Source organism: Ailuropoda melanoleuca, chromosome 7, assembly GCF_002007445.2.
Source record: "Ailuropoda melanoleuca isolate Jingjing chromosome 7, ASM200744v2, whole genome shotgun sequence".
NCBI classification, from domain to species: domain Eukaryota; kingdom Metazoa; phylum Chordata; class Mammalia; order Carnivora; family Ursidae; genus Ailuropoda; species Ailuropoda melanoleuca.
In genome coordinates, this window is record NC_048224.1 from 127,119,271 (window position 1) to 127,146,866 (window position 27,596).

At 38.0% G+C, this 27,596-nt stretch overlaps 1 protein-coding gene and 1 pseudogene across 1 annotated transcript in view; both read left to right on the forward strand.

Annotated features, from left to right (window-relative positions):
- The window catches only part of LOC109488947, a 149,344-nt pseudogene extending 134,545 nt beyond the window's left edge, over window positions 1-14,799 (forward strand).
- HS6ST3 (heparan sulfate 6-O-sulfotransferase 3) overlaps window positions 1-27,596 on the forward strand; it is a 666,511-nt gene that overhangs the window by 489,228 nt on the left and 149,687 nt on the right. The gene's annotated exons all lie outside the window — the stretch shown is intronic.

Genomic DNA, 27,596 nt, shown 5'->3' on the forward strand with positions numbered 1-27,596 from the left:
TAAGAATGATGATTCATCTTGATTGTTGATTTGTTGTAATTAACTCCAATTCAGGCAAAAGAATTTGGACCCCATTTACCAGATTAAAGGAACAAAATGCCATTCAAATTGCTAAGAGAAGTTCTGGGTCTGTTGAACATGCAAATAGTTTATTAACAATTTGGTAGTTTATTTCCCCTCTAACTCAGTTTGCTCAAGGTCTGCTGGAAACTAAGTGACCTTTCAGATTTCTTCAAAATCTATGATGCTTGATTGGATGCCATTGGAAAGAAGATTTGTTACTAATATAATCAAGATGAAATTCAGCAGACTCAGAAAGTTGACCTCATAGCTGACAATACTTAGGATTTTCAGTGATAAAGAGGAAGACACAAAAGGACCAGTGTTAAAAGCTCCTGTTTAAAGGGTTAAAAAATAAGTAATGTAGCGGTATTATGCATTGTGATTATAAACTGCTGAATTGGCGTTTGCTGTGACAAGAGTCTCCAATTTATTGGATGCATGTCATTGGAATTTGCCCTTTCTTTTATGTGTCTTTCCATGATGAATGCCAGTGCTGGGAAATGAAGAGCTCTTACCCTTTTCATACTTTGCTGAATGCTGGCAAACTTGCCAATTGATGCTTCTATAATTTTTGCTTCAAGGTCACCTGAGGGGACAGAGTCATCCAAACAAGGTCACTGACTATGCTGAAAGTTAGTAGTTGTTTCTTGAAAAGAAAAGTCATGGAAAAAGTAGAACACTGCGGAAATAATTACTTTAAGATGGAAAATGGATCAAGAGAATATTTTCTTTCAATAATGTAATTCATTTACAATACAATATGATAAATAGTGCTTGGACAACTAAGGTCATTTGGTCTGCTCTGAGTAATTCAATTAGGAGAAATCTGAAAGCCATAAGTGCATGGTAGGTGGGAGCTGTAAAAGCACTGGACTGTTAATAATTTGAGACTTTCTCATCCCTTTATGCGGATGAAAGTGGATCAATTATGTGAACATGCAGGTCTCCGTATTGTCCTCATTTTGTGTATGGGTCCTGAGGGAGATTGCACGAGGACCCCGAACGGTGAGGCCGAGCTTCGCCTTTTGGAAGAGGTTCACTGTCTTCAATGTGATTTTCAATCCAGGAAAAAAGCAATAACTGGCTTTTTTTTTTCTTTTCGAATCATAATTTCAATGTCCTGAGAACATAGAGCTCTTTTGATTCAGAGTGGCTCCTAAGAACTAGGACGGACATTCAACTGCAATTTAGGAAAACTTGTAATATGATAGCAAGCTTGGGCTGGCCAAGCTTTCCTGAGAGTGCAAGACCCAATGAACATGTGGGTTAGGCTTTTAGTGCATTTTTCTCAAGGAATCCTTAGATTTAGTAGGCTTCTCTCTACCATCCAGCAGACACTGGGGGTGGAATCTAAATTTAATTTAGCCCAAAGCAAATCTGCTAACAGTGTTCATGTTTTTCAAATGGAAAAATTGGAATACATGATTTGACAATTATAAATACATTTCTGAGGACAATGAGATTGTCCTCCAAAATTCTAGAAATGTGATCAGCGCATATAGGAACTGTACTTCAAAGATACATAGAGCTTTTAAAAAGTTGTATCATGTGTCTGATTGTTATAACATATGTCTAGTTATCCACTGCATGACTTGTATCTAAATGACTATGAATTAACTATACTCTTGATTCTGCTCTGTATCAGTGAAGCTAAGTTGCACACAAAAAAGCAAACTGTCTAGACACCACTGTTTCCTAATGGCTTTTCTTAGTATTAATCAGTGTAGCAGGGCTCTCAGCTGTTAAGTGCAATGCCTTGTACCAAATGTCAATTGATGTAAAACAATTTTTTTGAACATGTCTGAAAAACCACATTGACCATTTGGAAAATCTAAATGGTATATGTTGGAGTATGCATATCTCCTGATGACATTTTATTTTAAGAAGAGCTGAAAGTGGTTAAAATTATTCATAAACAAGTTCATACTAAAATTCTTGTATAAATATGGAAAAGAATTTGTTGTACCCATTCTCTCAGGGGCTAAAAGAAAAAATTCTTATCTGAGTCTGATATACTTTCACCTACCAGGGAAAAAGTAGGAAAAAAGGAAAGAAGAAATACTTTACAACAGTAGCAAAGTGATTCCAGTTTATAAAACCATTCTGGAATTTAGTTTCTTGCTCTTCTTTCTTCACTTGGAAATCTCTCGAGTCCCCTTAATATGAACATTTACCCACATTTTGCCTTCAGTTTTCTCCTGTTTATCACGATTTGTCCTCTGAAGATTTCATCCTTTCCTATGACTTTAATTGTTTCCTCCCTAGAGTTGTTTTTTCAACATCAAAAACTTAATTAATTTTTGTTCTGGGTCTTAGTCCTATATTTCCATCAGCCGCTAACATGCAATGACTTCAAGTGGGTAGCCCAAAATTGGCAGTGATGGGAGCATATACACCAGAAAGTTGGCAAAGTCTACAAATTCCACTCCCCTCCCTGAAGTCAGTTGTTTAATATTTACCAGCGCACCATTAGCTGTCACTTGAATTTCATAATTTCACTTCAAACACAACATGTATAAAACAAAATCTGTTTATCAAACCAGCCATCTTTCACCACCCTCAGATTATCTCTCGTTGCCTTAGGGACAGCACCATTATTCCGCCCAATTTCTTAATGTTGATTGCCTCTGGACCCAGTCCTTGGTCCTCTTCCTTTCTCGCCTCATCTGTAATTGCTCCTTTGGTAATTTCATCCTGTTTCATGGCTTTATGTAGATTATATGCTGAGCATATCCCCAGTTATGTCTCCATCTCAGACCTCTCTCCACACCTCTACATACCATCGCCTGTTGAACATGGCCGCTTAGATAGCTAATAGACATCTTGAGCTTGACATGCACTGAACTGCACGCACACATCTGCTCCAACCTCAGTCCTCTCTATCTTAGTTTATAGCAACTCCTTCTAGTTGTCCATGCCAAAAAAAAAAAAAAAAACCCTTTGACTTGTCCTTGACTCCTCTCTTTATTTCACACCCCCTATCCAATTTGTCAGGAGGAAATCCCATTGGTTTCACCATGAAAATATAGCCTGCTCACTTCTGACCTCCTCCTTTGCTGTATCTAGGTGTGACCATTGTCGTGTCTTACTTGGATTCCTGCTGTGCCCTCCTCAGGGATCTCCCTGTTCTATCCTTGCTCCTTTACAAGTTTCCTCAGTGCACACTCAGCATATTCCCTTAAAAATGTAAGTCAGATCGTGTTATTCTTTGACTCAAATGCTCCAGTGGTTCCTATTTCACTCAGAGGGAAAGCCAGAGTCCTTATGATGGCCTGTAAAAGCCTTTAAGATTTACCCCAGATTTACTGTGATTTCATTTCCTATTCTGCCCCTTCCTGCTTACTCTGAAGTAGGTATACTGCCATTCTTGTTGTTCGTTGAACTTGCCACACATGCTCCTGGCATGGCTAATTTCTTCCATCTCTTTCATGGCTTTGTTTGTATCACCCCTCTTCAATGAGGTCAACCCTGACAACCTTATTCAATATAGCATCCTGCCCCACCTTTTCCCTCAGTACTGATACCCCCATATCCTGCTCTATTTTTTCCATAACACTTAATATCTTCAAACATGCTACATCTTTTCTGTTTTTATGATACCTATTGTTTATTGTTTTTCTCCCCTACCTAGAAAGTCAAGCTACGTGAGAGCAGACTGTTGGCCGTTTGCTTCCCTGATTTATGTAAAGTGTGAAGAATATAACTGGCATGCAGTGGAAACTGTATAAATATCTATGAATGAATGATCTGCCTTGAAAGACAATTCCTCTTTGACTTTTATTTCCTTTCCACTTTCAATCTATACTGAAATCTGTCCTTTTCTAGGTCCTTCGTTGGTGGCTTTTCCTCCAAAAGCCTCGAAGAATAGGATAGGTTTTAAACGAGTGGACCACTCTTAGGGTTTTGGTCCAGAAGCTGAGGCTGGCATAAGGACTATGTTTATCTGAAATAATCAGGTGCAGAAAGAGTGCAAGAATGAGTGCTGAATATCAAATCAGGAAGTAGAACTTACTTTAAGTCCAAGAGGCACGTGGAACTTTCCTGGAAACAGGTGCCAGAGCTAAAGGTTCAGAAGACTGGAATACAAGGATGATGCAGCAGAGGAAGCAAGGTGTGAAGACCACAACAGCCACAAGTAGGCTTATGATGTATTTCTACCTGCCTGCAAACCCGCTCTGTGTGGGTAGGTCATCTGATAAAGCTATGTGATAGTGGTAGATGGTTCTGTCTTTCTGATGTTTCTTCATTCATTCTGTCCTTTACATTCCTACTATTACCTAAATCACTGGAAACGTGAGTTGGTGATATAGGAACCGCCTGTTCTTTGTGAGTACTGCTCCCTAATCCAACCTTTACCTCGATACCAGATTCATCTTCCAGATCACAGTGTCGATTCTGTCCCTCCTTCCTTTTAAGATTCCTTACTGTCTCCTCCTTGGCTACTGGGTGAGGGCCTGATTTATTAGTCTAGAATTCAAGGTTTGACCCCAACCTAGATTTTGAAACATCTCTTTGCCTTACTTCCCTATAATCAATCATTTATTCATTCATTCAACAAGTTTTTATTGACCTGTAGTATGGGCCAGGAACGAGCAAAAGTTTCTTATCATACTTGTACCATTCCCTAAGTCCACATTATATGTTCTTTTTTTTTTTTATAAAGATTTTTTTTTTTTATTTGACAGAGAGAGACATCCAGCTAGAGAGGGAACACAAGCAGGGGGAGTAGGAGAGGAAGAAGCAGGCTCATAGCAGAAGAACCTGATGTGGGGCTCGATCCCAGAATGCCGGGATCACGCCCTGAGCTGAAGGCAGACGCTTAACTGCTGTGCCACCCAGGCGCCCCCACATTATATGTTCTTATCTCTGCCCCTTTCCTAATGCAATCCTCTTGTCCTGGAATGTTCTTTTTCATCACACCTCTGACTATAGAAATCATATTTATCTTTTAATACATAGTTAAAATCCCTTGTCTTCCACATTATCAGCCCTGACCATATCCATAATGGCCCCATCTTCTGATATAGACTTAACCATGGCATCCACACCAGTGATAATCTTGTCCCTCCTGTTACCACTGGCTTGGGTCCCTTGCTGCGCCTTCCTTTCTGGGTAAGTGAATCTACTTGTTACCCCTGAACATGCCATACCCTCCTTACCTCAGACTCACATTTCTCAATTGGCTTGTAGATTAAATTCTATTATATATAATGCAGTCACATAATACATTCTCTATATAAACATATATATATATATATACACATACATATATATATATATGTATACACACACATCTGTGTATGTATAAAATATATCATATTAAGTTTCTACTGTATATCTGGTGTGTGTATATGTGTATAGTAGATATATATGTGTGTGTGTATACACATGTGTATGTATATATATAATACTGTATTAAATATCTACTATTTTATATAATACAGTCAAATAGTACAGTCTTTCTATTTAGATACATGTAGAAACATATCTCTATACACACACACATAAGCATGGATGTATATATATAAAATTTGGTATGCAGTCCCTACTACATAATGGAAATTTAATGCCATTGCCTTCCCTTGGGCTAAATGTATTGAGAAAGCTCAATAGTTAACTAACAGGAAGTACAGGTCAGAGCATCATGGTTCATGGCTGTCTAGTGTAGGACATGGGCCACATGTGTGAAAGTGGTGACACCTGGGTGATGTTGGCACAGGCCACCTGGACACCCCTTGGCACAGGGAACATGCTGTGAGCTGTGAGAGTATCTCGTAAGCTTCCCGATAGGGGCCAGAAACTATCGTGCTTTCCCAGTTCCTGACCTTGTCCCTTTGACCCTCATGTTCTTTTTTTTTTTTTATGTTATGTTAGTCACCATACAGTACATCATTAGTTTTTGATGTAGTGTTCCCTGATTCATTGTTTGTTTATAACACCCAGTGCTCCTTCCAATACGTGCCCTCCTTAATACCCATCACTGGGCTAGCCCAATCCCCCTCCCCCCTCCCCTCTGAAACCCTCAGTTTGTTTCCCAGAGTCCATAGTCTCTCATGGTTCATTCCCCCTTCTGTTTACCCCCCCTTCATTCTTCCCTTCCTTCTCCTACCAATCTCCCTGCTATTCCTTATACTCCACAAATGAGTGAAATCATATGATAATTGTCTTTCTCTGCTTGACATTTCACTTAGCATAATCTCCCCCAGTCCCGTCCATGTTCCTGCAAATGTTGGGTAATCATTCTGATGGCTGAGTAATATTCCATTGTGTTTATGGACCACATCTTCTTTATCCATTCGTCTGTTGAAGGGCATCTCGGCTCCTTCCACAGTTATGCTATTGTGGACAATGCTGCTGTGAACTTGGGGTGCATATGGCCCTTCTCTTCACTACGTCTGTATCTTTGGGGTAAATACCCAGTAGTGCAATTGCTGGGTCATAGGGTAGCTCTATTTTTAACTTTTCGAGGGACCTCAACGCTGTTTTCCAAACTGCCTGTACAAACTTTCATTCCCACCAACAGTGTAAGAGGGTTCTACTTTCTCCACATCCTCTCCAACGTTTGTTGTTTCTTGTCTTGTCAATTTTTGCCATTCCAACTGGCGTAAGGTGGTATCTCAATGTGGTTTTGATTTGAATTTCCCTGATGGCTAATGATGTTGAACATTTTTTCATGCGTCTGTTAGCCATTTGTATGTCTTCGTTGGAAAAGTATCTGTTCATATCTTCTGCCCATTCTTTGATTTGATTATTTGTTTCTCGTGTATTGAGTTTGAGAAGTTCTTTATAGATATTGGGTACCAGCCTTTTATCTGTAGTGTCATTTGCAAATATCTTCTCCCATTCCGTGAATTACCTCTTAGTTTTTTTGACTGTTTCCTTGGCTGTGCAGAAGCTTTTTATCTTGATGAAGTCCCAAAAGTTCAGTTTTTCTTTTGTTTCCCTTGCCTTTGGAGATGTGTCATGAAAGAAATTGCTGTGGCCAATGTCGAAGAGGTTACAGCCTATGTTCTCCTCTATCATTTTGAAGGATTCCTGTCTCACATCAAGGTCTTTCATCCATTTGGAGTTTATTTTTATGTATGGTGTGAGAGAGTGGTCAAGTTTCATTCTTCTGTATATAGCTGTCCAATTTTCCCAGCACCATTTATTGAAGAGACTGTCTTTTTTCCACTGGATTTTTTTTCTGCTTTGTCAAAGATGAGTTGACCATAGAGTTGAGGGTCCATTTCTGGAGTCTGTATTCTGTTCCATTGGTCTATGTGTCTGTTTTTATGCCAGTACCATGCTGTCTTGGTGATCACAGCTTTGTAGTATAGCTTGAAATCAGGCAATGCAATGCCCTCAGCTTTGTTTCTCTTTTTCAACATTTCCTTGGTGATTTGGGGTCTTTTCTGGTTCCACACAGATTTTAGGATTGTTTGTTCCAGCTCTTTGAAAAATGCCATTGGTATTTTGATCGGTATGGTGTTGAAAGTGTAGATTGCTCTGGGTAGCATAGACATTTTAACTATGTTTATTCTTCTGATCCATGAGCATGGAATGTTTTTCCATCTTTTTGTGTCTTCTTCAATGTCTTTCATCAGTGTTCTGTAGTTTCTAGAATATAGATCCTTTACCACTCTGGTTAAGTTTTTTCCGAGATATCTTATGGGTTTTGGTGCTGTTGTGGAATCAATTCCCTAATCTCTTTCTTCAGTCTCATTATATAGAAATGCAACTGATTTTGGAGCATTGATTTTGTATCCTGCCATATTACTGAATTGTTGTATGAGTTCTAGTAATTTGGAGGTGGAGTCTTTTGGGTTTTCCATATAAAGTATCATGTCTGCGAAGAGAGAGAGTTTGACTTCTTCTTTGCCAATTTGAATGCCCTTTATTCTTTTTTGTTGTCTGATTGCTGTTGCTAGAACTTCTAGTACTATGTTGAACAATAATGGCGAGAGTGGGCATCCTTGTTGTGTTCCTGATCTTAAGGGAAAGGCTTTCAGCTTTTCCCCGTTGAGAGTGCTATTCGCTGTAGGCTTTTCATAGATGGTTTTTATTGCCCCACATGTTCTGACACTATGTCTGTCAGGCCAACCCTCTTATTAGTTCCTGACTCTCTTTTCATCTCAGGGAGCGATCATGTCTCCAAGAAGAGGTTAGGCCTTCTGGAACACTGGCAAAGGTAGTGCCAGGGTTGCTAGATGACTCTTCTGTGTGAAGAACGGATTTCCCTGAGTGTAAATCCACCTGTCCACCTGACCCCTATTCAAACAGAGATAATTCATTCCCTGCCAGTCAGCACATCAGCGAATCCCCATCTGCAGTCTGAGGCCCAGGAAGAGATGCACAAACACACGTTTTATTTCCTTTCCATCCTCCTCTTCTCTTCTTTCCCTCCTGTCCTCCTTTCCTTTCCTTCCCTTTCTGTCTGCCCACCTATCTTTTGCCTTCTGGTTCCTCAAGCTTTGGCTCTGCTTTGATGTACTTGGTACACACAGTAAAACATTCTGATGGTTAAAGTAGCCGTTGTCACCTTCTATTGAATTGTTGATGTGTAGGCTTACAGATTGAAAGCATCTCACCTATTTGTTCTTGAATGTGCAGTGCATTAGAAATATTTTTTGTCTGCTTCTTTGGAAAAAGATGGAACTCAAACAGATAATTAGCAATCTGTGAATTATGCCTCCAGTCTTTGAAGACCTTTGTGGGCTATGGGTTTTGAAAATATTGCTGTCGTAAGCAATAGGGCTCTTGATTACTCTAAAACTGAATTTAAAAAGGCATTGCTGGCCATGTTTGATCTCATATTTGGTAGCTCTTTAGAAATGCCATAAAAACAAGCAGCACTGCTAGAGGAAGTGAAGAGGATTTCCTTAAGGTATCACAAAGTTCGAATCACATAATAATCATCAGTGGATTGACAACCAAATTCTCATGGTTGACTGCTATGCAAGAAAATAGAAATGCTTTTTAAAAAAACACATTTTTTTAAAATGTCAATACTATTTGGGGTCTAATGTTTGTTAAAATCTTTTCTGAGGTAAACATGAAGACAGGAGATCTTCACTTCATTACTCATCCTGGTCTTGAGCCAAGAAGGTTGGAAGGACCCAATTGTCTATTCATGGCATGTGTCTGATTCTTACCTTCCACCCCTTCCCAAAGAAACTGAGGCTGAATTGTAGGCAATGTATAAAATCTTTTGAAACTTTTGTGTTTAAAATCACCATTTGCAAAAAGTAAATATTCTGATTGAAACAAAGGAAATCTATAGTGAACAGAATCTCTATGGTCCATTTTTAATTATGAATGTAAGAATGCATTCCGTCTTTATCTCTTTTACACATACTAGATGCACCAGTTCCTCAAGCCATCATTATTAGAAAACAGCCTGGAGTTAACATGTCTGAAGCGATTATTTAATTTGACAAGGGCAGTACCAATTTTTCCCCTCAAGAGTTTACGTTACAAAATGTTGACGAAGAAACTTCTTCTGAGATAGCTGGCTTACCAGCAATTTTTTTGTTATTTTTAAGGTGTTTATAAGTGAGGTAAAAGCTCACCTGAGCCCTTAGGACACTGTTAAATTTATATTTTCTCTCTGCCAATATTTCTAAGGGGAGAGTAAAATGAGCATTTTAGTTCCTTACTTTATGCTTTTCAGTGCAACTGAATTTCTTAATCTAACACTCTTACGATGACAGGGGCTGGAGAAACTGAAACCTTGAGAGTGGATGGGTCATCCACCTTCCTTGAGGGGGCTAAATCAGGCGACATTGCACATGTCTTAGAAAATGTGCTTCAAAGTCTAGTTCAATAGGAAATACCAAGGTGTTTAGAACACATGAGATTACTGCTTATGTCCAGGAGGGTGAATGCATTAGAAAACATCATTACTGATGTTCAAAACATCATTGAGTTCTTACTTGAAACTTATAAACAGGCTGCCAAAGAGAGGCTTGCTGATTTTTGCTTAGGTTTTCTTCATTCGTATCTATCCCAAAATAGTTAGTCTTCTTAGAAGTCTATTAAAACAACAACAACAACCAAAAAAAAAAAAAAAAAAAGCAGCAACAACAAAAAACACTAGTCCTCTCATTTACAAGATTGTTCCAAGACCGTCTGTTATCTCAGTAATGAGCTATCTCCAGGAAGAAAATACGGATTGTATGCACTGAAGAGTATCATTGCTAGTGCTAAGAAAAACCAGGCATTGTGGGTGAAGAGTAAAATGAAACTATACCAAACACACACAGATCTTGTCCCTCCGATACGTGCCACGTGCACATTTTGGTCCTGGAAATTGGCTAAGGGTGGCTGGGAAAGGAGAGACAGACAATATGATGATAGAAAGTAAAGATGTGTCTTCTAACACTTGTTTACTTGTCAGCCTTCTATGATGCTGTTCAGGGCTCTCTACAGATCCTGCATCTCAAGAACAAAGGAATGGGCTGAGCATAGTTCATAGTAGTAAAAGATGTCACTCATTTTCATTGTTATTATGATTACCACAATTATAATTCAGAATCTGTGGTTGCCAAGAGGAAATTAGATAATATATAAAACATAGCAATAGATAGAATCCCCTCCAGAGCTTCCAACTTAGACTCCTTTTTCTGTGCCTTTGTTCATAACCTGAGAGACTTGTGAAGATCATCTTTGGTCTACCTTTGAAAAAACATTATTAAAAATAACTCGTGTGATTTTTAAAAAGGCAGGAAAAATAAATTCTAGCAGTGGGACTAGATGCCAGGTATGGTTAAAAGTTATACGCTGAGTTGAGCAGAGCAGACCACTAATGCAATTAGTAATTTATTCTCCATTAATGCTTTCCATCCATGATTTCTCAGGATACTTTACAATATCCCAATTATATCACATACCCTTTCATTTGTTAAGGGAAACCTCATTTTATTCCTATCACAAATCAAAGGTTCAGATCTGTAAGTTATTAGATAGTGAACTGATCTTCAAAAGGTAGACCAAAAATACATTGTCAGAACTCATTCTCAACCCTATTTCAAACTTCCACTCACTTTGGGACCAGAATAAGGGACAGGAATCTAAATGAAACCCAAAATATGATGGTATGGAAGAAGTGTGTTTGGGGCCAAGGCTCTGGGCTTAAAATAAGGGTTACCATAAAGCTTTCTTCTCTTGGCCAGTGCTCCACTCTGATCCATTCCATAGTAGAATGGGAGAAAGGGAGGCAAAAGAGGGGTGCTGATTGCGTCCTTCAACAAACTGGCTACACTGAGAACTGAGGGCTGATGTGCCTGAGTTCAAGATGTAGGTGGGTTCTAAATCTTAAGTTTCATAGCAAACTGACTGGATTTATGTATCTTATACCTAAAACAGTGTCATTGTTGCTCTAAAGCCATATTTGGGATGCCTCTCTACAGGATGCTGATTGTCAAAACCTAGATGTGTTAGAGCCAAATAGATTACTCTGACATCCTTTAATTGTGTGTGTGTGTGTGTGTGTGTGTGTGTGTGTGTAAAAGAAAGAGAGAGGGAATGCATGTGTCTCGATGGCTTTTTTTTTTTTCCTCCTGGGACATGCCTCATGTAGCAAAGCAAAGAAAGAAGAAAGGTAGAATTCAGGTAGCTCTAATATTTATTCAGTACAAGCAAAAAGATATTCTTTTCTTATTTTTACTTATTGCAAAGCAAAATGATAAAAATAACAAGGATAAGTTTAAAAAGATAAAGACATCTAGAACTCATTCACTTTAAAGATGGAGCAAGAAGGGACTGGAACAAGAATGCAAAAGCATATCTTGTCATCATTGTTTCAAAAGAAATTTGGGGGCAAGTCTGAAACATGCTTTGCTGTGAGTGCTGATGGTTTAGAGCTGCTATTGGCGACTTTTGCAGAAGGAACTTCTGTGAAGAAGCTGCCTGGCTGTGGTCATGCTGACACCAGAAGTGTTCAGTGGGGTCTTATCCTGCATGGCAGTAGATGTGGGAAAAGAAGTGGAGAGAGAGTGATGGAAATGTGTCTGTTCTAAAACTCTGTTTTAACAAGTTCAAGTTCAATAGTCAAAGTTACCATCCAGACAATTGTGAAGAACAAGGGGCACACCATGACCGGTAGCTGAACTCGGGCTTTAATAAAACGATTAAGAGGCATTGGCCGAAAAGAAGCACATCAAAACTGAAGCAACATCTGACTTTGCAGTTGTATGTACATGTCACCCACATTAAGATAAAGAATATTCCTGGCATTCTAGAATGTTCAGTTGTACACTTCCCCCTAGAGGTAGCAATGATTTTTTACTTCTTTCACCATTGATTAATTAATTATTACTGATGTTCATAAAAATGAAATAACACTGTGTGAACTTTTTGTGTGTGTCTGGCTCCGCAACAGGATGTCTTATGAGATATATTCACATTATTTATGCATTGTTAACTTGTTTAATTTGTAATGCTGTCTACTATTCTATTTTATGTCACAATTTCTTTACCTGTTCTTCTGTTGATAAACATTTGGGTGGTTTCCAGTTTCCGGCTATTAAGAATAAGAATTCTGTGAACATTCCTGTACATGTCTTTTGATGGATATATGTACTTGTTTCTCTTAGGACCATGTGTAAGAGTGTGATTGCTGGATCATGGGGTAATAATGGCAAATGGTTTTTCAGATTTGTTTGCACCAGTTTGGCTTCCTCAAGGAGGATATGAATGTTCCAGTTTCTCCACATTCTTCCCAACAAGTGGTATTATCAGTCTTCTGGATTTAGCTATGCTAAAAGGAATGTTTAATTTTCATTTCATTAATGATTAATTATATTGGTTTTTGCTAATTTGCTATTGGATATTCTCTTTTGTATAGTGCCTGTATGCTGTGTATTTGCCCAATTTAAGAAGTAGGTTTATGGGGCACCTGGGTGACTCAGTCAGTTGAACATCTGACTCTTGATTTAGCCTCAGGTCATGATCTCAGGGTCATGAGATCTAGTCCCCATTGGGCTTTGTGCTGGGCATGGAGCTTCCTTGGTATTCTCTCTCCCTCTCCCTCTCCCTCTACCCCTACTCCTCCTTAAAAAAAAAAAAAGTAGGTTTATCTTTTTCTTACTAGTTTGTAGGAGTTTCTGAGATATACTAAGCTAAGCTTTTTGTTGGATATTTGCATTATAAATATCTTATCTTCCTCTTGGATTTTTCATTCTCTTCCTGTTATCTTTTGATAAATTAGTTCTTAAATTTAATGAGCTATAATTTATCATTTTTCTTTGATGTATATTGTTTTTGTGTACTAATTAAGAAATTATTTTCTACCCTAAGGTATAGAGATATTCTATTTTCTTCTGGAAAAAAATTTTTTTTCACGTTTGGTTTCTTGGGCCATTTCATGTTAGTTTTTAAATATGGTGTGAAATAATGGGACAAGGGTCATTTTTTTCCCCTGATATAGATACCCAATTTCTCCAGAGCCATTTCTTGGAAATAAATTTTTTCCTACTGAATTTTAGTGACATCTTTTTCATAAATCAATTGTCTATGTGTGCATCTATTTCTGGACTGCCTATTCTGTGTACACATAGTCTTTTGCAAATTTCTTTTCCACTTAGTATATTATGGTTATATTTTTATGATAATAAATATTCAACATAATGCCCTTTCAATGAATAGACAGTATTTAATTTATAGACACACTAAAATTTACTTAATCCCTATGGCTTATGAATTCACTTATTAAATTTATTTTCTCTCTTATGTATACTGAATCATTATGAATCTTTATTCCATACAAAAGCTGTAAGAATATCAAGACAATTAAATTTTTAATGAAGAGAAGCTCTATTATATACTGTGAAGTACATTAACATAGCATCAAAAGAACTGAATTCCAATGAAGATTCTGCCATTTTATTAGGTCTCAGCTATAATTTGGGCACAATAACACCTACTTCTCAGAATTGTAACAAGAATATAGCACCTTAATGGACATGGGAATTCTTTGAAAATTATAAATTATTATAAAAACATCTTTTGTTATTGATAAATGATAAAAGCTTGACAAGCATTATATCATTTTATCTTATTTGACAAAAGTAAAGTCATTCAAGCTTGCTCATGAGGAAATGGACCTTACCTGGGACAAGACTAATTTAGAAGAGACCTCCAATCTTCAGTAACTTTAAATTGTAGTAACCTTTTAAACATAAGTACCTGTCTTATCCCCCAAATTGGAGTCATCTTAAATCTGTAATTGTTGGGTTAATCAAGTAAACAAGTTCAAAGTTTCAAGTAATACTTCCCCTGTGTTCCTTGTCATCACCTGATGAGGCGTGGCAGGCAGACTTGCTTGCCTAGGTTGCAAAAATCAATGAAGGTGTCTCAGACATAAATTCAAAGACCTGGGAAAATGATGAGAATAAAACAGCCCATAAATTTACTATGGTTGGAGTCAGATAATTATGCATTGCTTGGACACTAGCAATTTCAGCAATGACATTGCAGAAGGATGGTCCTCTTAGACATTTTAGAATGGTGTGCAGGAGACATGATGACCTTGACCTCTTCAGCCTTCCCAAAGTAGAGAGCAGCAAAGATGTGTCTGCCTTTGCTCATTCCAAGGTGTTGCTCCTCACACTTAGCTCCTTGGAGAGTTCTCAGGCCTACATTCCTGAGTTTCAGGGAACTATGGATTTAGTCAGAGCACTAGTCCCAGTCCTGTGACATTTTGGTTAACACAGTGTCCTGCTTGTTGCATGTTAGCCAGTGGAAATAATGACCTAATGACATGGAATTGGTGCATTTCCAAAAAATTAAATGACTGGAATTGGATGCAATTGTATTCATAGCAAATGCAATCTATCATTACAAGTGTTTTGAAAGTCATTACTCATAGGTGCAGGGTTGAACAAAGTCATGAAATTGTTGAGGGTAAAATGTCATTTACCTGCTTTGTTGATATATCAGTCCCTGACCTGGTTCACAGTTTTGTGGAACAATAAGAAGAAAGTGCACTCTCCTTCAGTTTCAGTGAAGGACTATTATGATATGAATAGTGAAACATTTTTCAAGTTTTCCTTATATACTTAGAACTAATAGGGTATCTGAATTCATCAAAACCATGGTGAAAGAAGATAAAGCGACTGAGAAACTAAAAATCATTTATCTGTGTTCTCCCAGAATAGTTAAACATTTAATTCCAAATTGCAGAGATAACTTAAAAGGAAAGCTATCCAAAATTTCCAAAGAATAGGGTGTTAAAACTTCTTTATCTCATTACTTGTTCTCACAACTGTTTGGTTAAGGTGGAGGGTGTCTTCATTAGCTTTGTAATTTAAATCCTTAGAGTGCTAATTAAGGAGGAAAAAAGTCACAGCCTCTTTGGAGTTTTGTGGTATCTATGTACTGTCTAGAAGAAATGCAGCTTAGATGCAGACACAAAGAGCTTGAGAGTAAAAGGGTTGGAAAAATATACATCATGAAACAGTAACCATAATGGATCTGGAGTAGTTATATTAATATCAAACAAAGTAAACCTCAATGAAATAAATATCATTAAAAACAAAGACATTTCATAATGTTAAAAGGGTCAACATGTTAGAAAGATATAATCATTATAAATGTATACACACCTAATAACAGAGACCTCCAATACTTAAAGCAAAAAATAACAGATTTGAAAGGAGAAAGACACAATTAAAAAATGGTTGGAGATTTCAGTACTCCACTCCAATAATCAATATAACATAAAAGAAAATCAGCAAACATATAAAAAGACTGAACAACATTATCAACCAGTGTTACTTAATAGATATTGTAGCACATTTTGCTCAAGAACTATAGAACACACATTTTGGAATGGAATATTCTACAGGATAGACTATACGCTGGGCCATGCAATAATTCTTAGTACGATTTTTAAAAATTGAAATCATGTAAAATGTATTTTCTGACCGCAACTATGTTAAATTAGATATCCATGACAGAAAGAAATCTGTGCCAAATATTTGGGTACTAATATACTTCTAAATAACCCATGGGTCAAAGAAGAAACCAAAAAGGGAATAAAAAGTTATTTTGAGTTGAATGAAAACTAAAAACAGGTAGAAACTACGGAATGCAACTAAAGAGAGAAATTTATAACTCTAGATGTTTATAACACCAAAGAAGAAGGTTTCCAGTCCCAATAAACTAAGCTTCCATCTTAAAGAAAGAAATAGGAAAAAAAAAAAAAAAGCAAACCAAATCCAGAATAAGCAGAAGAAAGGAAATAATAAAGACTAAAGTAGAAAATTGTGTTTACAAATTACTGAAATGAACTCAAGAAGAAATAAATAGAAAGTCAGAAAAGATGAGAACAAGTAAAGAAATTTAATTAGTAATTTAAAATCTTCCCAAAAACAAAAGTCCTGACTCTCTTGTCCTTAATAGTGCATTTTATCAAATGCCTAAAGTGATAACAATTTTTACAAACTCATAAAATAGATGAAAAGGGAACACTTCTCATCTCATTTTTTTTTCAGGCTAGAATTACCCTGATGCCAAAGCCAGACAAAAACATTGCAAGAAAAGAAAACTATAGATGGATATCCCTCAAAAATATAGATGCAGAACTCTTCAACAAAATATCAGCAAAACAAATTCTGTGGCATATCAAAAGGATTCTATACCATCAGCATGTGAGATTTGCCTTAGGAGTGCAAACTTGGTGTTACAAGCTGATTGAATAACCATATTAATAGAATAAAGAACAGAAACCACAATGGCCATCTCAATAGACAAAGAAAACACATTTGGTATATACATTTCTTATCAGGGATCTACATCTACTTTGGAAAATATTTTGGGAGTTTCCTAAAAAGTTGAACATATCCTTACCACACAGTCTAGTGAGTCCAAGTTTCACTTCTAGGAATCTACACAAGAGAAGTAAAAATAAATAAATAGATAGATAGATAGATAAATAAATAAAATTATATATACACACACACACAGAATTGTATGTGAATGTTCACAGCAGCATCATTCATAATAGTCCCCAACTGGAAGCAATCCAAATGCCTATGAATTTCAAAATGTGGTGTATCCATATAATTAAATGCTATTCAGCAATAAAAAAGGAACAAAATACTGATACATACTACAACACGGATGAAGCCACACAAAAACACAAATCCCTATATTATTTGATTCCATTTATATGAGATGTCCAGAAAAGGCAAATTTACTGAGACAGAGAGCAGATCAGTGGTTGCCTGGGTTTGGAGGCTGAAGCAGGACTGAGTGCAAACAGACTCGGGAATTTTTTGGAGTGACAGAAATGGTCGGAAACTGACTTGTGATGCTTGCCAACTCTGGAAATTTATAAAAATCATTTAATTCTATATATGAATGGGTGAATTTTATGGTATGTGAATTATATCTTTAAAAAGTGGTATAAAAAAGTCTTGGTATTTTCATCTGTAAAAAATGGACATATACAATGTTACGTGTGTGCATAAGAAATGAGATAATTCATAGACAAAACTCTGTACAGTGTTTGACAGAGTAACAGTGAGTCCACGTTTGTCATCGTCGTCCTCCTCCTCTTCCTCTTCCTCCTCTTCATCTTTATATTGAATCTAAACATCTGTCTTGAAGACTGTAGTTGTTGAACTGGGCAGCAGAAAATACTACCCAAGCCGGTGTAGATTGGTAACGTTCAAAATTCATGGTCTCTAACTCTGGCTGAATGCTTTGATACCTCGTGGCAGTTCTCTGACTCTCACTCAGAACCTTCTATTCTTTTCACAAAGCTCTTCACAGCTCCATCTCCCTCCTCTCACGCACATGTAAATGCCACCTTCTCCCTCACGGAGAATAGCATGTCTGTGAAGGGATCCTTTGCAAATATCACTGTATCTGCAGCGATCTGTCCATCTTCTTTCTCCCAGTGTCAAAATTGCCCCTCCTCCTCTTCTTGGGCTATTCTTGCTTTTGCCCAGATGAAGTCCTTTGACTTCTTCAGAGACCTTATCAGCATTCTGCCATTAATAAACACAATCAAAAATATTTGCCAACCCAAAGCTCCTTTTCATTCTCTGTTTGTCCATTCATGCCTTCACTGATGTGTCCAACAAATTTTTATTGGATGCCTATATTGTGCCAAATATCTTCCCAAGGATGGAAGAAATGATAGTCAACAAGAGAGAAATGGCCCTTGCTTTCATGGAGCTTATATAGTTTCATAGAGAAACAGTAGTTAAAAGTAGTTAGAAGAGGGGCACCTGGGTGGCTCAGTTGGTTAAGCGTCTGCCTTCGGCTCAGGACATGATCCCAGGGTCCCCGTGGAGCAGGGAGTCCGCTTCTCCTTCTGCCACTCCCCTGCTTGTGCTCTCTCTCTCTAAAATAAATAAATAAAATCTTTAAATAAAGTAAAAATAGTTGGAAAATGAATTAACTATTCTTAATTATTAATAAGTACAACAAAGGAAAAATATGGGAATACTAAGAGAACATATAGTGGAAGGTCCAGGGATAGATCACTGCACGTTATATTTAAAATCAATTGTGAAGTATGAATAGGATTTAGCAGGCAGTTGGAGAGGTAGGACTCAGGGGTAGGGAAAGGAATTCCCAGCAGAGGGACCAACATGTACAAATATCTTGCAGCCAAATATAGGAGAATTGCTTGGGTTTGGGACTAGACAGGCATAATTTGAGTCCCAACTCTGCCACTGACTTTGTGTCATCATGTGGTCATAAGGAGTGAGTGACAGAGTCCATCTGAAGATCTAAGAGCACAGTGTAGTCTTTACTATCTTGCATGAATAACTTCATACTTTCCATACATTATCTCACTTAGTCCCCACAGTAACTCTAGGTATCATTACCTTCACTTTGAAATGTGGGATCAGAGATTCATAGGGCTTGATCCGCTCAAGGACACTGACTAGTAAGTGTTAAGACAGGCTTTACTAACACTTTTGGAATAAGTTGTGTTACAGTGACTCTACTAAACTTGGCATAAAGCAAGAGCTCAATATGATTTCTTTTTACCTATTTCTTTCTCTTGCCCTTTCCTTTGACATCATAGGACCATCATCAATTCATTGAAATACATTACACTCATGCTGATTTTTTTCCAGTATTCTTTTCTTTACAATATTTTTGTTACATTAAGAGTTTGCTCCTATTTTTAAAAATATTTTATTTATTTGACAGAGAGACAGGCAGCGAGAGAGAGAACATAAGAGGGGAAGTGAGAGAGGGAGAAGCAGGCTTCCCGCTGAGCGGGGAGCCCAATGCGGGGCTCGATCCCAGAACACTGAGATCATGACCTGAGCGGAAGGCAGCCACATTATGACAGAACCACCCAGGCGCCCCAAGAGTTTGCTACTATTAAACAGGGATATGGTTAATTTTTATGCAGCTGAGGGTGTTTTCATTTTCTCTTTATGTTTGCTGCTGTTTAATATCACAGTAGGAAGGTCCCAGCAACATGTTTGAGCTTCATATTCCTTATTTCTTAACACAAGGGATTTAACCTAGAGAGTAAGGATGGTCATTTCCATCTCTAATAGGCTGTGAATGTATCTTTCTGGACTTGCGTGTAATTTAACTTTCAAAATTTTACTTCTTTATCAAATAGTAGTTATATTTTATGCCTTCACAAGAATAAGTAGATGAAAGTCATTCATAGAACTATTTCATCTTGTTTCAAGATATAGAATTTGTAGATAGGATGGTGCATCTAGTTAGGTGACATTTTTATATAGAATAAATTTATGAGCCAAAACATTCGAAGTTTATACTGTAAGACATTTAAAATGTCTTAAAGGATAATATCAATACATTTTAATTATAGAATGTCATCTGTGATGAATTACACCAGTATATTTGCCGATTTTTTGTTATGCAGGATGTCATTTAATCATGGAATAGAAAACGTCTTTCTCATGCTAAGATAGATGGTCTTTTAAGCCAGGATAAAGACCAGATTTCCACTTGTATTTGTTTTATTTATGATACTCACAAGATAGCGTGACTATGGATTGTGCATAGAGTAATTTGTATTTTGCTAATGCCAAAGTCCGTAAACAGTATTGGATATGAAGTAACAGTACATTTGTAAGGCCATATTTAAACACAGAAATAGACAAACAAAAGTAGCCACCATTTCAGGTAGATTTTTCTATTTTCTTAATATCTAACTTTAACTTGTAACAAAATCTTCGGAAAGGGTCAGTATCCAATTAAACTCTTGTACTAAATGTTGAATACGGAAGCAGTTGCTTCTTTACAGAAAATATGCCTTCTGGAAACTTCTAAAATGCATGTCATCTTTTGAGTATAAAAAAGCACATTTGTTATCCTAGTTCAGAGATAATTGCTTGCCATTAGATTGGTTGGGACGTAAATTTTACTCGTTTCTGTCAGCTAGTGTGTCAACTTCCTAAACTCCATCTCCATCTGCCCCTCCAGTGACAAGCCGAATATCATTTTGCCTTCCGCCAAAATGATAATGACTCGTAAATGTAAATTTCATTGAAATCACACGTGTGGAAACATTTATTAACTTTTCTTTCTTTCTTTTTTTTTTTAAAGAATAGAGAAATCGGATGGGCTGATCTTGGTTCAGCAACATTATATAAAAAAAATCCCTTCCAAACTAATTTGCTTTCCTTGTTACAATGGTGTAAACATATTATTGATTTCCTCCCCCCCCCCTTTTTTTTTTGCAAGATCATACATGCATTTGGCTGTCAGGGCTTTAGACATAATAGTGTTATAGAAGAGGTACTTACTATGCCTTCCTCTGGGTTGGGGAAGAGAGGTTGAGAGACTAGCCACCTGCATGTGCCCTTGTGCCAGGATTCTTGTCTCTGAGCCCAGAGGCCACAGTTTAACACCACAGACGGTGACTCTAGGGAAATGCCTTTAATAAAAATGGCTGTTAGTTTCAAAGTACTGACTGCTTTTGTTTTTTTCCTAATGTTCACCAAGTCCTATTTGTCGTGCTCTGTTTTAAGCTATTCGTACATATTAATTTCTTTTAATCCTCACAAGAACCCTTTGAGATAGATACTGTTATGATGCCCATTTTGCAGATGAGAAAACCAAGGCTCAGAGAGGTCTCTCTCACACACTCAGGCATAGCTGGTGACAGGTGAAGCCATAATTGAACCCAGGCAGTCTGGTTGGGTGGAACCTACCTTTTTATACACGACAACTTGTTGTGGGTTTTTTGTTGGTGGTGGTGGTTTTTGGTTTTTGTTTTGTTTTGTTTTGTTTTACTTTTTAGCATCCTGTCTTACTCAATCCTGAGAAAAACCCAATGAAGCAGAGTGAGAAAACTGATGATCAAAAAGTTTAGACAATGTCCTTGACTGTACGCAGCTAATGGAATTAAGTGGCAAAGCCATGCTTGGCTGATCCTAAGGCACATGCTCAGAATGTGTTCTGACATCCTAAGAAGCGCCGCCCACTGGCCCATTCCCTGCAGGGCATTACGCTGCTGAAGAGGGCGGGGTAGAGAAACCTCACAGAGTTACTGTCCCTGCATCCCATCCTATGCCTGGAAAAATCCTGTCTGAGGGCTGCAGGACTGGCCCGTGCACACTCAGTGCTGTGGCCCACCAGCTCTGGGAAAAGGGAAGACAGAAGAGGGAGGCGAGCACACAAGTTTAACTCCCCCTCTTCCCCTCAGCTTTTTTTTTTTTTTTTTTGTATTAGGTTCATTTGGTACTATGTGCATTCAACCTGCTCATCCAGCTTTGAAAAGAAAAGGAAAGGAAAAGAAAAAAAGAAAAGGAGAAAGAGAAAAAGAAAAAGAAAAAGAAAAAAAGGCAGTTTTCTTATAAAGATATGAGATCCTGGCACATTAGTCTTAAATTTACCCTTGAGGATACGAATTCTTGCTGATAAGAAGTGAGCTATAAAATATGGATACCATGTCTCAAGTATTTAAGGATAAAGCGATAAACATGCAGATGGAGCCATTAATGAACATTAATTGCTTTAAATTAGGTTTTATTGTGCAGTGGGTAAATTGGAAAGTACACATTTGCATTGGTAATAGAAAATTAATTTGAATGCTTCAGGAAGCAAAATATCACCTGATGTGCTAAAACCTGTTATTTGTGGTAGACTTAAAACTAGAAAGGCACTGTGTATTAAAATAAAATAAAAATAAAATAAAATAAAATAAAACTATATTAAACAATGCTGGAGGCACACGTATATGTGAACACCTCCTTAGGTGTAAACCCTGGCCAACTACTGAGTTTGCTTAAGCCAAGAAAGGTCCCAGATGGCGGCTGGTTTAATGTTACGTGTTTACTGCACTGTGTCACTAAAGCATGGTGGTAACGTAATGGTGCACTGTAAATCTAGGAGTTATATGGGCCCTCAGGAGGTCATTGGATCCTCCCTCCTCCCTCCAGGGAGGACATGTCTTGAAATCTTCCGGAACAGATTGTTACCAACTCACATCTTACAAGTGCTCAGAGGAACAATGTAGCTCCCCTTCCTCGGTGGCCCATTTCTAGCCAGGACCCATCTGGGTAAGGAAGCCCTCTCTCATACACCTCATAGTCTCTCCAGCAATGGTTTAAACCTCTTTTTCTTATTTTATTTCTGAAGAGCTAGATATAAGATTCAGTGGCTCTTCAACTTTCCTATACTTAGATACACTTTTCTTCTCTTTACCACTTAAAAATTAAAAAAAAATATATTTGTATCATTGTTTTGCCCTGGATCCTGCTCTGAAAGGGCTAGTATTTAAAAATGTTAAAATTTCTCTAGCAACCTTTCATCCTAAGGCAAAAGCAGCAGGAAATTGTCATCAGAGTTGTTATACTGACTTAGCCAGTGGTGCTGCGGTTCCTTAAGACGAGGAAGAGTGAGGGAGACGCGGGTCTGGGAGATGGAGCATGGAACTCAGGATTAAGTAGCAGAGAGTACACTGATGTGGGGTTGAGGGGACAATATGAGGCTAGATATTTACATGTGAGAGCCATCAGTTTATAGACTATTTTCAAAGCCCTGGGATTGAATGAGCTAACTGAAGGAGTAGATATAGAAAGTGAAGTTACATATAAAAAGAACCAAGCCTCCGGGCACTTTGGCATTTTGAGGTCTGAAAAGAGAGGGATGAACCTGCAAAGAAGACTCAGAAGAAGTGAGGCCAGAGATGAATGGAAAAATTAGGAGAATGTGGTGTCCTGGAAACCAAATAAGGAAATGCTTTAAGAGGTTGGGAGTGGCCAGCTGTGTTTGATGCTGCTGGGAGGTCAAACGAGAGACAGTCCTTGTTGACCTTGGCAAAGTCATTTTTGGTGGTGTAATAGGGACAAAGTCTGTTTGAGGTAGATTTAAGAGACAATGGCAGATGAAAAGCAGAGCTAGGTGAACACAGACATCCTTTTCAGGGAGTTTAATAGAAAGGGGACTAGAGAGCGGGAAGGCAGCAGAGGGGAACGTGAGATCAAGAGTAAATGTTTTTCAGGTATGAGATCTACCAGCAAGAATGTATACTAGTGGGAATGATTCAGTGGAAGAGAGAAATGATGATGCCAGGGAGGGGATTGTATCCAGTACACATGAGTGGAGCATTTTGACCCTAGATCTGTCCAGGATAGTGCATCTGTGCTTATCAGATGGAAACTAGATATATAAGTAAAGATGGAGGAGGTTTAGAGACTGGGCTCATTGAATAATACATTGAACTCTTCTTTATAGATATTTGAATCAGATTTGTTTCAGGTAATCAAACATTTTCTTAGTTCTTTGAATAATCCATTGGCCCTTGGAAGGGGCCCGTTGTGCCAAATGGATGATGAACAGCTAACAGAAAAAGAATGTGTTGTGGTGTTTGTGTGGCCAAAGATCTTGTAAGTGCTTTTTGGCCGGCATAGCTGTCCTTCTTGGGCTCCACCACTGAAGCTCCTTGGCCATACCTCCCTCTACCTGGGATCAGAACCCCACCCCCCACCTCAGTACAGCAAGAACAAACTATGAACTTGAACAGGGCTTTCCTGAACACTTAGAGAAAATGAAGGCAATTTTAAGCTCCATGTAAAACAAAATATAGCACAAGAAAGGAAACATAGTTCCTTTCTGGATTGTCTGTGAACAATACATGGTGACAATAAAGTAAATATTGACTATTTAACATTTGGCAGGATGGGAAGTGTGTTTAAGTGGTGCAAGAGAGTAAACACTTTACATTCTGCATTATGGAGCCAAAACATAATATTTACAATGAAAAACTAAATAGAAGTATAAACATGATATGCAGAAATGTGGGTAGAGAGGACAAGGAAAAATATTTGAAAGTGGGTACTGTGGAAGAACCAGTATTACAGATAGGGCCAGTGAGGCAGCGAGCGCAGATTTCACTGTAAGTTATGTAATACTCAAACTGTTTAAACTATTGTTTTGTTTTTATTTTATTTTTTAAGGATTTTATTTATTTATTTGAGAGGGAGAGAGAGAGAATACAAGAGTCAGGGTAGAGGGAGAAGCAGACTCCCCGCTAAGCAGGGAGCCTGACGTGGGGCTCAAACCCAGGACCCTTGGATCATGACCTTACCTGAAGGCAGATGCTTAACTGACTGAGCCACCCAGGCACTCCCATTATTTTGTTTTTAGATGTTACTTCGATAAAAATATTTTAAGACAATAAATTATAACAGCATTATGGGCTGAACTGTGCGTGTCCCAAAATTTGTATGTGGAGGTTCTGAACCACATTACTTCAGAATATGACGCTATTTGGAGACAGGTTCTTTAAAGAGTGATTAAATTAAAAGGAGGCCATGAGGGTGCAGCCCAATCCGAGAAGACTGGTGTCCTTAGAAGAGGAAATCTGGACACAGACAGAGGAAAGGCCATAAGAAGACACAGGGAGAAGACACCAGCTACAGGCCAAGGAGGGAGGCCTCAGAAGAAACTCTCTGCCAGCATCTTTGACTCAGACTTCCAGCTCTCAGAACTGTGTGGAAAGAAATGTCTGTTGTTTAAGCCCCCAGTGGGTGGTACTTTGTTATGGCGGCCCTAGAAAACTAATACACTTGGGAACTCCATTATGGCAGCTGTCCTATTGAGGACACAGATCCAGGACCCATCCTTGTGATTAAGTATCGATTCAGTTGAAGGCAATTGCCACTGTCAGTCCTCTGGGGCACAGGGTAACTTCTGGTGTGGGCATGAGCAGTCTCGAAATACATAAGGTCAACATCTTCAAGTCTGTCTCTGCTTTGTCTTCACGTTACCTTCTCTGTGTGTGTTAATCTTCCCTCTGCCTCTCTCTTATAAGAGCACTTATGGTTGCTTTTTAGGGCCCACTGGGATAATCCAGAATAATCTCCCCATCCCAAGAGCCTTAACTTAATCACATTTGTAAGAACCCTTTTTCCAAATTTACCGTTTCCCAAATTAGGAATTGATATCTTTGGGTAACCATTGTTCAGCCATCTAGGGGAGGGAGCTAGTGTCTTGTTGCTCAAAGCTAATAGAATCTTCCCTTCTGAAATTTCAAATTGATGTGTTTTGGTGTTAGTTTCTGTTAATCATTTGCTTTGTAGACTTTCTGTGGGCAATTTATTTTATTTTATTTATCATCCAATATCTAGCTTTTATTTTATTTTTCTTTTTATAATTTATTATATTATGTTAGTCACCATACAGTACATGCTTAGTTTTTGATGTAAATTTCCATGATTCATTACTTGCGTATAACATCCAGTGCACCATGCAACACGTGCCCTCCTTAATACCCATCACCAGCCTATCCCATTCCCCCACCCCGCTCCCCTCTGAAGCCCTCAGTTTGTTTCCCAGAGTCCATAGTCTCTCAGATGGGGAATGAACCATCTGTGGGCAATTTAATCTGGAAACTCATGTCCTTTATTTCAGGGCTATTGTATTTATTGATTCTTTGAACTTTTTTCTCCTGTGTCTTCCTGATCTTTGTCAAGAGTTTTGACCTGTCAGTTGTGCAACCAGGTGAATTCTCTGGTCACTTGGGTTTTCTCTTGTGTTTTCTGTTCCTTGAACTTTTTGCTTCAGTTCCTGGGAGCTTTCAAAAATTTTAATATTTAAGAGTAGTGGTCCTAATTTTCATAACATTCAATTCTTGTTTCATATCCACAATGTTTTCTCATCTCCGAGGATTTTTTAAAGAGTTTTTTCCTAACTTCCCATATCATCTTTTTTTTCTCCCAAGGGCTTTAAAAAATCAGTTTGTTTCTACCTCTCTCACTTATGTGGGAAGATTTCTGCAATGTCTGGCTGTTTGCTCAAACTTAGTGGTGAAGTAACGAACACTTATAAGGTGATCACAGTGAATCTGCTCTTTTGATGGGTAATCTCCGACCTCCAAGTGTCAGTTTCTATAACTTTTTTTTTCCCTTTAGGTGGTCTTTGCTCTTAGAGAGAAACCCTCTAACTTTTTTCGGGCCGTGGGAGCCAAGCTGCTAGTATTGTGGGAGCTGAGTGGGGAAAGGGGCCAGCTTTCCACCATATATGAGCAGACTATCACTTAATCCTCCATGGCCCTCAAATGGACTCGTTGTTCCTGAGTTCACGTGCTCTGATTTAGTCTCAGCAGAGAGTCAACATTCCTTCTTTAAGCCATGGAAACACATGGCACCACTAACTTCTGAGCCTTCTTCGTTCAGCAGGTGCTCAGCTGCTCACTTCTTCTTGGCCTCGTCCCATTCCCATTCCCATTCCTCCCTCCTTCATACACAGACCTGCTTCGCAGCTCTGCTCTCAAAACCTGTGTTTTATTCTTACTTGCCGCTGTGTCCTTTTTTGTTCCCAAAAGAAATGTCCTTGTGAGTTTATGCCCTTTATTATTCCTTTACTGTTTAAAAAAAAAATTTTTTTTTTAAATCGTTTCAAGAGTGAACAGAGATGCGTGCCTGGATTCAACTTATCATGTTTAACCTCAGTCTGAAATAACAGAAAATTTATCATCCAAATAATTCATTCTAGCTTTAGCCCTGCCATGCCTAGACTTCTTCCAGAATAACATGAAGAGAAATTCAGGCCTGCATGCCTTATCTTTGGGGAGCTGATACTTGGACAAGAATATAAAAAACACACAAAAACCAACACACACATACCTAGTATAAGTTGTAATTTTAAGTATAAATTTGATTTTATAAATTAGATCTCCCTAAAACTAAAGCTAAATCTAGATTTGAGAAAATATATTTTCTAATTTCGAGACAGAATCATTCTTCACTCTTTTCTAAGTATATATAAAATCGCTCTATTATATACTTTCTATTTATATACTCCCTATATATACTCAATTTCCAATTCTAAACGATATACTTTCTATCTCATTCTAAAGAAAGAGCATTTTGGGTATTTCATTGAGTGTAGGGCTTCCTCAAGAATAAAATGGTAAAATGGGCAGGAGCACTCTCATATTTGCAGAATGAAAGGTCCCACTTTTTTCAAAAAAGATTTTATTTATTTGACAGAGAGCACAAGCAGGGGGAGCATCAGGCAGAGGGAGATGGAGAAGCAGGCTCCCCACTGAGCAGAGAGCCCAATGCAGGGCTCCATCCCAGGACCCTGGGATC